We start from the raw sequence: 12,045 nt of genomic DNA on the forward strand, positions 1-12,045 counted from the left end.
TAGCCAAGCACCTGAACTTATATTACTTCTGGGCCCTTTCATTTAGACATATTACTAATTTACCGGGCAGCTACATTTGCCCTGCATTTCTGACAAATTCCACCCATTTCTTAGAAAATCTAGGTAAATATTCTCGAGGACAAAACTAACTTTAAAATATCAACAAAGATTTCTCTAAAAGTCAGTCTTGGGAAATGCACCTTATCCTAATATGAGCCGTGACAGCTGTGGTGTTCCAAACTCGGCCCTGGGAGTGAGGCTCAGGGAGCGTGGAAGGAGGCTTTGGGAATCCAGCCTGTCCTTGGACTCTGGCTGTGGTCTGAGATGAGTAAGTTTGTGGGGAATAATTCCTAAGCCTGTGTAGGTTCTGATGAGCTGCCCTAAGATGTGTCACTCTGTTAGGCAGATTATTCTGAGCTAGAAACAGTCACGGTCCAGCAGGATCAGGAAGACCCTCTGGCCTTCCCCTTACTGCCTAAAAGAATTTAAGCTAGAATACCTGCTTCAGGAAGGCACGATCTTCATAGATAACTATAGTTTAACTTGATCTAGGAGTGGTAACAGGGAGGAATCCAGCAAAGCTATTTCATTAAAGTCCACCCAGTGTCTTTGATTCACGAGGGCCCAACAAATATTTGTTTACTAAACATGAACTCTTTTCATCTCCCTGTGACCTGCTTGATTCCCTTTAAAGTCCTAGCCCCCCTCTTCCCCCTCCTTAATCCAGAATGACATCTATACCTCAGGTTGCCTTACTGTCCTAGGAATTTTCTTGCTTGTGTGAATTCCCTGTGAGCACTTTGCAAATTTGATTTTCCCCTCCAATCTGCCTTATGTCATTTTAATGATTTGACCAGTCAGAAGAACTAACAGGGAAAGAAAGGGGAAAGTTTCCCCATCCCCCAAAATATACATTCTTCCCACTGTTGAAATGAAAAGCAACTGCCTACTTAATTTAGATTTCAAAATGTCAAAACCAATCTGCATTCCTTGTCTCTTTGGCTCTATGATTGGGGCCATTCAGAGCCACAGTTCAGATCTGGATCACTCGGGGTTTGTTCTTTTATCAGAATAAAGTTTCATCTACTTGAAAAAAATATGCTCTATAACTGGAGAGGGTAGTTTAAAAAGCTTTAGTGTTGTTTTTTTTGAATGTATTTTATTGATTTTTTTACAGAGAGGAAGGGAGAGGGATAGAGAGTTAGAAACATCGATGAGAGAGAAACATCGATTCAGCTGCCTCCTGCACACTCCCTACGGGGCATGTGCCCGCAACCAAGGTACATGCCCTTGACCGGAATCGAACTGGGACCCTTCAGTCCACAGGCTGACGCTCTATCCACTGAGCCAAACTGGTTAGGGCGAGTGTGTTTTTTTTTTAGTTTCCTTTCTCTACCAGCCCATTATCACAAAGTGGAATTGCATAATGAGCATTTCTCCAAATCACTCATGACAAATATTTTTAACAGACATTCACTAAGAACTGGATCCTCTTGAAAAACAGACCAAAAGGGGCTCTTTAATTTATATTCTACTCGATTTGATTCTTACTATGAGCATGAGACAATGTCCCTTATGTTCCCCTAGCATTTTTGGTTTACATAACACCACCGCAGAAGTTATGCCTTCTGGGTCTTACCACTGTCTCAGGACACACGCAGGCTTATGTGTTTCTATCCATCATGCACTGAAAAGAGCAGAGGCCAAGCCACCAACCCTCGTAGAAACACATCTGACTCAGTCCAGGACTCTAGCTATCTGCATGCAGTTATCAGTGAGGAACACCACAGCTTGTGCACCTCCAAACTGTCATAATTATTATTTTAAAAAAAGAATTAAAAATATTGTGATTATTTATTATTTTAAAAGTATTGTTTTAATATCTGTACAAAGAGCAATACTTTAGTGCATATTCTAAGATCACTCTTTCCCCCAAGTCAAGTGGTTTTCAATGTGACAATGGGAAATATACTAAACGAAACATCAGAAGATAGTTGAAAATGTAGATTCGAGGGTTTCCACAGAGAACTTTTGAAGGAAGATTTGCTTTTCTATCACTTTTGATGGGAAAAGGCCCTGTTAGGCTGAGCACACTTTCCAGGTGTTCTCAATCATTTCTCAGCTGGGCAGTCAGATTCATGCAAGCGAGGAAAACAATTAGGAGCCAGTCATATCAATTAATTGAACTCAAAGTATTTATGAGGCTACTATTATCAATTTAGTACCAATTCCTGTGGGAATTAAAAAACTTGTTATTTTTTTAATCCTCACCTGAGGACATGTTTGTGTGTGTGTGTTTTAATGAGAGAGAGAGAGAGAGAGAGAGAGAGCGAGAGAGAGAGAGAGAGAGAGAAAGAAAGAGATCAGTTGCCTCCCATACGTGCCCCAATGACAGGGAATCAAACCCGTGACCTTGATGTGTACAGGGATGATGCTCCAACTAACTGAGCCCCACTGGCCAGGGCAGATTAAAACATTTTAAGACCAGGTCTTTACCCTAGAGGTGCCTAGAATTTTGATGATATCTGCATACGAAGTCACATATAATTAAGCACCAAACTGGGTAAATACCACAGAAATTCAGTGGAGGGCTAGCTGGAAAGGTTACAGAATGTTCCTGGGGTTGACCAAGTCCTGAAAGATGAATAAAGGTGATAGGGCAGTTTAGACTAGCAGGGGGGAAACAAACATGGCATGCCAATTAAGAATAAAAACCTGTTACAGCATCTTTTAGCAAGGCCCATCTCTAGAACGCTATTGGATATTAGGCACCCCTCCAGAAATTCTATTAATAAGAGGCCTCTAGGGGCTCTTAGGAGAAACAATAAAAAAGACTTTGGGATACATGATCCATTACTTAGGAAGTAAAAACTACCAACCCAGTAAAGAAGGGGAGATAGATGGCCATAACCTGGAGGTGGGAATGAGATGTCCTATGAAGGCAGGAAAGGACCAGAAATCCGCTATAAGTCCTGGGTTCAGATGTACGGGGGAGAAATGCTCAGCCTCCAGTAAAGCAAAGGGCTGGTGATACTCAAATATTTTCGTTAATTTCAAGTTCCTCAAAAGTGTTTTAGAAAGGAGAAAAACGTTTGGAAGTCTAACAGGAGCTAGACTCACTCAGAGACCAAGTAATCCAGGCTTGAACCAACCTTCAGGGGGAAAAACTTTCCCTCCCACTTGGGACTGGCAGCAGGAATGACAAAAAGATGGCTGGGAGAGAGCAAGAGCGGAAGTGCAGGCTGCCCAGTAACATGGCAAAGCAGCCCAGCCCACCCTTTCCCTAGGGAAGCAGAAATTTACAAAACAAAATTAGCAATAGCAGCTGAGCAGCAAGAAACATCAATAGTTACTACAAGGCTTGGGTGACTCTTGGAGCCAAACAGTGACTCTTGGAGCCAAACACTAATGCAGTTTTCATTCAAATACCTCCCTCTGCTGAGGACCAGGGAAAGTGGTCTTTAAGAAAGCACAGTCCCTAGGCATCTACCTACCTCTTTATAGAGGAGCCTGGCCTCTGGGATAAGAGTTAACTGCTGGTCAATTTGGGATGGTCTCCACTGTTACAGATAGAGAGCTCTCGCTAGTTTCAGGAGGGTACCCGGAACAGCAGCCTCCCAGCTTGTCTATGAGAGGCACTGCTTTAATAAACAGATAAGAATGATTTGAATTAGCCCCAGGCTGCTCTGGCCTTGTTGGAACTGGATGGGCCCCTTCAGTGGGTAATTCAGGAGCACTTGAACCCATTTATTTCCTTAAGAGGCAAAGCCTTCCCTTATACTCTTCCTGGGACCAGGAGCCACTCAAATCCTCAATGGAAGGAAAGAATTGGGATTATATTTTAAAAATCTCAGCCAGCTTCCTCTTTCCCACTGATTACGAAGAGTCAAGTTCAGCCCAGACTCTCAAACAGTTACTTTGTGATCCAGAATTAGGGAAGCCCACCCCACACTAAGTTTCTTTCTGTCTCATCAGCAAACCCCAAATGCTTCTGTCGGGAAGCTGGAGAGCCATCAGGGAATTAATTCCTTCTCTCTTCCATCCTCTCTTACGAAATTCTGTGCCCTGTGATGATGAAGTTCCGACTTCTTCCCTCACTCGCAGCTCTGTGTACACTCTGTCCTTATTTTAGGTCCCTCTGCCTAAGCCAGTGCAGTGGAAGTTAGTCCCTCCGGTAATGCAAAGTCTTGCACTTGGTAGGAGAGCCCTTGAGAATTGCTCTAAGCCTGAAATCCATTGAGAGGGTGTGCCTGCCACACATCAGCAGTACTTGACCCAAGTCATCCAATGACATCCTTTCCTTTCCAGCCCACATGGCTACCACTCCCTGGTTTACCTGCCCATCATCTCTGACTGGCATCACTTAATAGACTCCTTTCTTGCTGACCTGCCTCTAGTCTTGCCAGTCCTCCAGTCCATACGCCATGTTGTTGCGGAAGTCAGCTGATGCTAAAATGTCTGATTTAAAACATATTCCATGTCTTCATTTTGTCAGAAGCATGAAACTATAAAGTCCTCGGCAGGGCATAGATGATCCTTCATGGCCTCTTTCACCTCATCTCTGGAGCATCCCCTCCCCGGTCCCCATCACATTCCCTTTCCTGAACTCCTTGAAGTCCCCCAGAACCTCTGTGTCTTTCACCATGCTGCCTTCCATAAGCTTGCACATCTGGTGAACCCCTACTTGGCCTTCAAGTCATGGTTCAAAAGCTCTCCAGGATGCCTGGGGAGCCCCAGACACTCCTTTTCTCACTGACCTTTACCCATAACTCCACATTTTCACTGTAATTGTCTTTTGCACATTTGATCCTCCACTAGATTATAAACTCTCAGATTACCAATATTTATTGAATGAAATAATGAATTAATTACTGAATAGATAAGAGAGGCTTTTCTGGAAATACAGATTTGGAGACAGTGGTGTATGGGTGACTCTTGCAGTTCAGGAAAAACTAAATTACCTGGGAAGAACACAGTGGGCCACAAGATGAGAAGGTGAGGTAGAAGCTAGGGAAATTTGAAAGGCAAACACTCAGAGGAAGAACAAAAAAACCACACACACACACACACAAAACACCTAGCCGGCGTGGCTCAGAGGTTGAGCGTGGACCTATGAACCAGAAGGTCACGGTTAGATTCCCGGTCAGGGCACATGCCGGGGTTGCGGGCTCGATGCCCAGTGTGGGGTGTGCAGGAGGCAGTCGATCAATGATTCTTTCTCATCATTGATGTTTCTGTCTCTCTCTCTCCCTCTCTGTTCCTCTCTGAAATCAATTAAAATATGTAAAAAATAAAATAACAACAACAAAACAACAATGACAAAACAGCCCTAGCCGGTTTGGCTCAGTGGATAGAGCGTCGGCCTGCGAACTGAAGGGTCCCAGGTTCGATTCCGGTCAAGGGCATGTACCTTGGTTGCAGGCATATTCCCCAGTGCGGGGTGTGCAGGAGGCAGCTGATCGATGTTTCTCTCTCATTGATGTTTCTAACTCTCTATCCCTCTCCCTTCCTCTCTGTAAAAAATCAATAAAATATATTTTTAAAAAAAGAAAATAATGACAAAACAAAAAACATCTAAGGCGCACATCCCAGAGACTAAGGCAGAAGAGATTCAAAAAAGAGGAACAGTTCATGCTGAGCTCTTCTTTTGCAGTGGACAACAATTATTGCATCACTATATAGGGAAGTTTGGGTAAAAATCTTACCAAGTTATGCAAATGGAAGCTACACAATACAGATGTAGGGTTTTGTTTTCATTAATATCAATCTTAATCAAGCCTTACTATTCTTTCCAATATCAGATTTTGCCAGCCCAGGGCTTCCTTTATCATTCCTGAAAAATTTGTTTATCTCTTACTCATTTTTTCCTGACATATAGTTTAGTTTCAATTCAAAGCCACTCTTGTGACCCTAAGGTAGAAGATTTCGGACACACAGGTAGGTTTTCGGACACACAGAGATGTCAATTCAACCGGACTGTAAGGTTTTGCAGGACAGATATTAAGCCCTTGAACATTAAAGGGGCCGAATAAATATGTCTGGAAAGAATGATTACATTCCATATATTTAAACACAGAAGTTAGGTCAGCTAGTATTATAGCTGTCACCCAGCCCCAGCAAATATGGAGCCCATGGCAAACATTGCTAATTGATCATGGCAACACCTCAGCTGAGCCTGTATAAGCCCACAGCACTACAAGCAGCTACTACCCACTAGTCAGAGTTGGTCCAGATGACCCAACATCATTCCCAAGTTAACTATGTTAAATTTGAGCTTTCCCAGCTCTCTGCTCATGTCTGCATGGTATGTAGCCAGCTCAGCAGCTGCCTGGCAGAAACAAAGCAGTCAAGTGCTACTTGGCCTTTCTGCTTTACTATGTCCTTCTTCTACTCGAAATTGTGAATGAGTTTCCTTCAGTTATTAATTTAACTCATGCCTAGACATGTCCTTTCAGGTCAACTCAGAGAACCGAATCACATAACATGCTGATTCCAGATCTCTATCCATCACTGCCCACCTCTGGTTAGACACCCTTTGTCAAAATGCCCTGTGAAACCTGAGATTCAGCTGTACATTGCATTTTTTTTTTTTTGAAGATGAATCTGGCAGCAGTCGTCATTGCACGTTCCTGTTTAAAAATCCTTTGCTGGTTTCCCGCTGTTTATCTATAATAGGATAAAATCCAAACTCGTTTGCATGACATCAAGTTTCTCACAATGAAAGGACCACTTCATTCCCCTTCTCCTGCCCCTGCCTATTATTCCATCACACCAAATCCTTCTTTGTGTGTGGCTGCATTTGCTTTCTATGGCTCCTTTCTACGGCACTTAAGTTACAGTCTTGGTGACTGAACACTCAACTTTATTATCTTTCCGTTCTGTGGGTTAGAAGTTCAGCATGGGTCATGACGGGTTAATAAAGGAGTTGGCAGGGCTGTATTCCTTCTGGAAGCTCTAGAGGGGACCATCATTTCCTTGCCTGTTCCAGCTTCTCATTCCTTGGTTCATGGACCCCTCCCACTTTCAGAGCCAGCAAGGGCTGGTCAAGTCTCTCCCACGTGGCATCACTCAGAGGCTGACTTCTGCTTCCCTCTTTCACTTATCAGGACTTTTGTGATTATACTGGGCCCACTGGATAATCCTGAAAAATCTCTCCATGTCAAGATCCTCAACTGAATCACATCTGCCAAGCCCCAAAGGGAGTATCTTTTGGGGGAGGGGTAGCTATCATTCTAAATACCACGATGGTGTTCCTCCTGCCTGGAAAGTCTCCTTCTCTGCTTGGAAGCCCCCACCCAATTCCTTAGGCTTTCCTTAAAGTCCCATGGAGATGTCACTATTTTCATGAGACCCCTCCTCTTCCTCCAACCCAAGGGGCTCATTCCTAAGTCTCCTCAGTTCCATGTACAACCACCTCTCCTGCAGCACTTGCTTTGAACTATAGTTTATCTGTCCTCAAGCATGTCTCGCTGACTGGGTGTGAGTCACTGTCTTATTCATTTTTGCAGCCTCAGGGGACTAACTATAAAAGATTGTGGAGAAGAAAAATGAATTGTGATATTTTGGTGAGAAAAGACCTCAGGTGGAGGCAGGCACAAGACCAATAAATTCAGAGGACTTCTGTTTTGAGTACAGTTTAGAAACTATTTCTGACAGCTCTTACCTGGTTATCATCACATGATCAACCAAACCCCTTAATCCTTTAACCACTCCAAGGAGGTATTAGAGCAACCATTTGCATCTGAGGCCATGTTTAACTTCATTATGATTTGCCAGGGGTCACAAAATGTGTCCTGGGCTTGGCTAGAAAAGAACAGGCCACACGCCAAGTGCTTAGTTAGATGTCCAGTTAGTGCAGATATTATCTGCCTGATTTATGAATTTAAAAAAAAGAAAAGAAAATGACACTCATCTAACAAATCTGACTACTATGTTGGAGGCTAAAGGCAACTGTGCCACAATAATTATTTGGTATCTCAGTGTCTGGAAGTTCTTGCATTAAAAACATAGAACAGAAAGTTCAAATTAAGCCAAGTTTATATAGCCTCAAATATTTAAATTGCAAGCCAAACAAGGAGTTGAATAAATTAAGGTCATGTGAATGGGGTGGCGGGGAAGATCTACAGTGAAACCTAGGTTCTCGAACTTAATTCATTCCCAAAGGCTGTTCAAGAAACCATTTGTTCAAAAACTGAATCATTTTCCCCATCTGAAAGAAAGTAAATTGAATTAATCCATTCCAGACCCCCAAGTGATTCCCTGTTTTAACCTTTCTCAATTGCCTGTGATCATTGTTTTGTGAGCACTTTCACACCCTTAGCAACATCAGCACTTTGGATGGCCTCTTTATTTTAAAATTGTGCTAATTGTGGATTTCACCATGCCATGCTTAGTAGCCAGGTCTGACACACAAACACCTCTATCATACTTTGCAATTCTTTTTTTAAAAAAAATATTTTTATTGATTTCAGAGAGGAAGGGAGAAGGAGAGAGAGATGGAAACCAGTGATGAGAGAGAATCATTGATCAGCTGCCTCCTGCATGCCCCACACTAGAATTGAGCCCGCAACCCGATATGTGCCCTGACCTGGAATTGAACTGGTGACCTCCTGGTTCACAGGTTGGTGCTCAACCACTGAGCACACCGGCAGGGCTATTTCTTAAGTTCTATCGTTTTTCTCACAAGTTTTCTTTTCACCTTGCTGCTATTACTAATCTTCTTAGGACCCATGGTGTCTTACTGTATGTATCTTTACTAATAAAAGAGTAATATGCTAATTAGACTGGACATCTTCCGGACATCCATCCGGACATCCTTCCAGACAAAGCCATGGTGGCGGCGGCCAAGGCAGAGGCAGTTAGGGGCAACCAGGCCGGCAGGGGAGGGCAGTTAGGGGCGATCAGGCTGGCAGGGGAGGGCAGTTAGGGGCAATCCAGCCAGCAGGCAGAGGTGGTTAGGGATGATCAGGCAGGCAGGCAGGTGAGCGGTTAGGAGCCAGCGGTCCTGCAGGGATTGGGCCTAAACCGGCAGTCGGACATCCCCCAAGGGGTCCTGGATTGGGAGAGGGTGCAGGCCAGGCTGAGGGACGCCCCCCTCCCGTGCACAAATTTCGTGCACCGGACCTCTAGTTTAATAATAATAAGCAACAACGACACCAAAAAAAAACACATAAAAATACAGCACAATTAACAACTCGAGATTTAGGGGTAAACTGACTCATACTCATACATTCTCTCCTTTGTCACCTAAGAGACGCGTGACTGATCATACAGGTGTCTGAAAGGGTTGTTGGGTTGAGAACCAAATTATTTGAGATGGGAGATGTTCCAGAAGTGAGATTTGACTATATTTTTAAAGGTAATAGTTTGCTATGAATATCTAATGTTACTAATTTCTATAAAGTATAGAAATCTAAAGACATGAAAAAATAATTATGTGCTTGGCACTTGAGCTGCAAGAACCCAACAGTTAGGTACAAAAGAGAAGAAATTATTACCTGTTTTCTAATTTGAATACAAAAATCTACTTTGCTACTTTCTCTTCGTTAGCAATAATAAAATCCCTCTTGAATCTAAACCCTGTTGCTTTTGTAAGTTTTAGGTTAGGAGAATGTGGAGTTTAAATATGTCTTTTGTTAAATTTCATTGTCCTTCCTAACTAAAAAACAAAACCATATATATAGATCTAGAAGGGGCCTATTGATCTATATTAAACCTCACATTCACAAAGGCTTAGTGCTTCCTCAAGGTCAGCAGAGCCAGTACTAACTTCCACTTGGGAATGCAGCCTGAGAACACCCAACCAACCTGCTGTACAGGATAAGTTGTACACATATGTGTTACTTCATGGCAGATTTTTAACCTGGTGCATATTTATAGAAAAGGGAAGCACAATTTCTCAATATGTGTTTCTCAATTATCTAAAGCAGCGGTTCTCAAACTGTGGGTCGCAATCCCTTTGGCGGTCGAACGACCCTTTCACAGGGGTCGTCTAAAACCATCCTGCATATCAGATATTTACATTACGATTCATAACAGTAGCAACATTACAGTTATGAAGTAGCAACGAAAATAATTTTATGATTGGGTCACAACATGAGGAACTGTATTTAAAGGGCCAGAAGGTTGAGAACCACTGAATTCTAAAGTTATCTATAAATGTATTTAGAAATGCATTTAGGAGCGATGAACACCAAACTATTTGGCTAAAATGGAGGACTTTGGGCCTAGCTTTTAGAAATCATATTGTTGCTATTGTTGTTGTCTGGAAATTTCAAGCCTTTCCTGTTATTAAATCTTGGTTATGTTTAGGCATAGCATAGAGCACACTTGGGAAAACCATCCAGGATAGCTGGAATTACAGCGGGAACCAGAGCAGGCAAGAACAAACATTAAAAGCTATTCACAGCCCAATGAAAAGTCAATGCACCTTGAAAATCTATTAAGGTCTATCAAGAATACAAACAAGATAATAAGCTTAATAAAGAAAAAACTGAACCCACTAAATGGTACTTATGGAAATAGGTTTGAGGACATAACTTTAATTTAGAGGTAGAACTAGTTCCTACTAAAACAAGGATGGCTTACCTTGCTCTTAATAGGTCCAAAAATCCTAGTAATGGTAATGGTACTAAATATTTTAGGAAGAACCAACAGTAGAAACCACAGTGGGATCCTCAAATTGTCTTTTTTTAAAAAATATATAAGTAAAATGCCAGTAAAACTACATTGGTCTAACTTTTCTGAAAATGAATCTTCCATCTTGCATTTCATATTGAACAATTTTACTATGTTCAGCATAGTAGCAACTGGAAAAAAATGTGTTTCATGTAGAAACAAAAGTGAGAAAACTTTACAAAAAACTGCTCTTCTGCAACGATAGCCTCACAGCTTCTTAATATAAAGCTAACACAAAATAAAGATTGCTACAGTAACCAAACTTTTCTGTAACAAGTATTCTTAACAACAATGGCAATTCAACCATAAAAGGTTATTTTCTACAGTGTAAGCAGATAATGGACCTACAAACATTCTTCCTTTTTTTTTTTTTTTTTTTTTTGCTAGCTTGCTTTATAAATCTTGCAACTTGCAAGCTCCAATTTTTTGGATGGGGAAGGCAGGTTAATGGTCGAGCGTAAAATAAATCAGCTCTGCAAATACTTTATTTTTTTTAAGCCGATGAAATACGTTTCCCTTGCCACGTCATGAAGCAATTCTGTGTCAACTTGCTATGGAGGCAAATGCGACAAACTCAGGGAGCTCCAGTCGTGAGGCGGCGGCTGGAGGCACCACAGCTTCCCGCACTCCTGCAGCAGCAGGACAAGGCGCTCTCCCGGAACCGGACCCAGAACCCCCGCTCAGGGCCTTCTGGGGCCAGGACAATACACCTTACCCCCTATTTCGGGGAAACTGAGGCACGGTGACCGGAGCGACCTCGAGTCAGGCGAAGGCCCCCAGCGCACTTTGGCGTCCCCTTCCCCTGGGAGACCCGGGAGGCTCCTCGGTAGCGCGCGGTAGACACCGCGTTCCACGCCATAGGAGGCTTATCGTATAAGCCTGAGAGGCGGTGTCCCCAATCCATCCCCCCTCCCCGGGTCCCGCCCCACAGTATGTTGAAGCATCCTGCGACCCCCGGGAGCCCGCTGCAGGGACCTCCCTGCGCCTCCCAGTGCGCAGCCTGCGTCGCTGGCTCCGCCACCCTAAGTGCCCGAGAAAGTTCCGCGGTGACAGCCGCAGCTGCGACTCGACCGCCCACCAGGTGTGGGGCTCCCAGCTATCCGCGCCTCGCAGCCCGGTCTCACCGGGCGCCCCCGCTAACCTGACGCCGCCGTGCCACTCAGGTGGCCCCCGTGCACCGCTCGCCATGGCCAGCCTGAGAGCGGCCGCCGCGCCGCGCTCCCCGTCCGAGGACTCGCAGCGCCTACAGCGGGCGAGCCCCCTCCGCCAGCTCCGTGCCGCGAGGGCTGCGTCGCCGGCGGGCGGCCGGGAGTGCGGCGCTTCCCACCCACTGGAGCCGGAGCCGGCCGGCGCTGAGCATGCCCAGTG

At 44.0% G+C, this 12,045-nt stretch overlaps 1 protein-coding gene across 2 annotated transcripts in view; it reads right to left on the reverse strand.

Moving 5' to 3' along the window:
• Positions 1-12,045, reverse strand: part of MFAP3L (microfibril associated protein 3 like) — a 48,081-nt gene that overhangs the window by 35,149 nt on the left and 887 nt on the right. Inside the window, exon 1 of one of the 2 annotated variants that reach the window (XM_070415465.1) lies at positions 11,819-12,005. The exons of the other annotated variant lie outside the window; for it this stretch is intronic. The gene's annotated coding sequence lies outside the window, so the exon portion shown is untranslated. Of the gene's footprint in view, positions 1-11,818; positions 12,006-12,045 lie in introns of those variants that run through there. 2 annotated transcript variants of the gene reach the window in all.

Source organism: Myotis yumanensis, unplaced genomic scaffold (assembly GCF_028538775.1).
Source record: "Myotis yumanensis isolate MYYU_CA2020_CCGP unplaced genomic scaffold, mMyoYum1.0.hap1 SCAF_5, whole genome shotgun sequence".
Lineage (NCBI taxonomy): Eukaryota > Metazoa > Chordata > Mammalia > Chiroptera > Vespertilionidae > Myotis > Myotis yumanensis.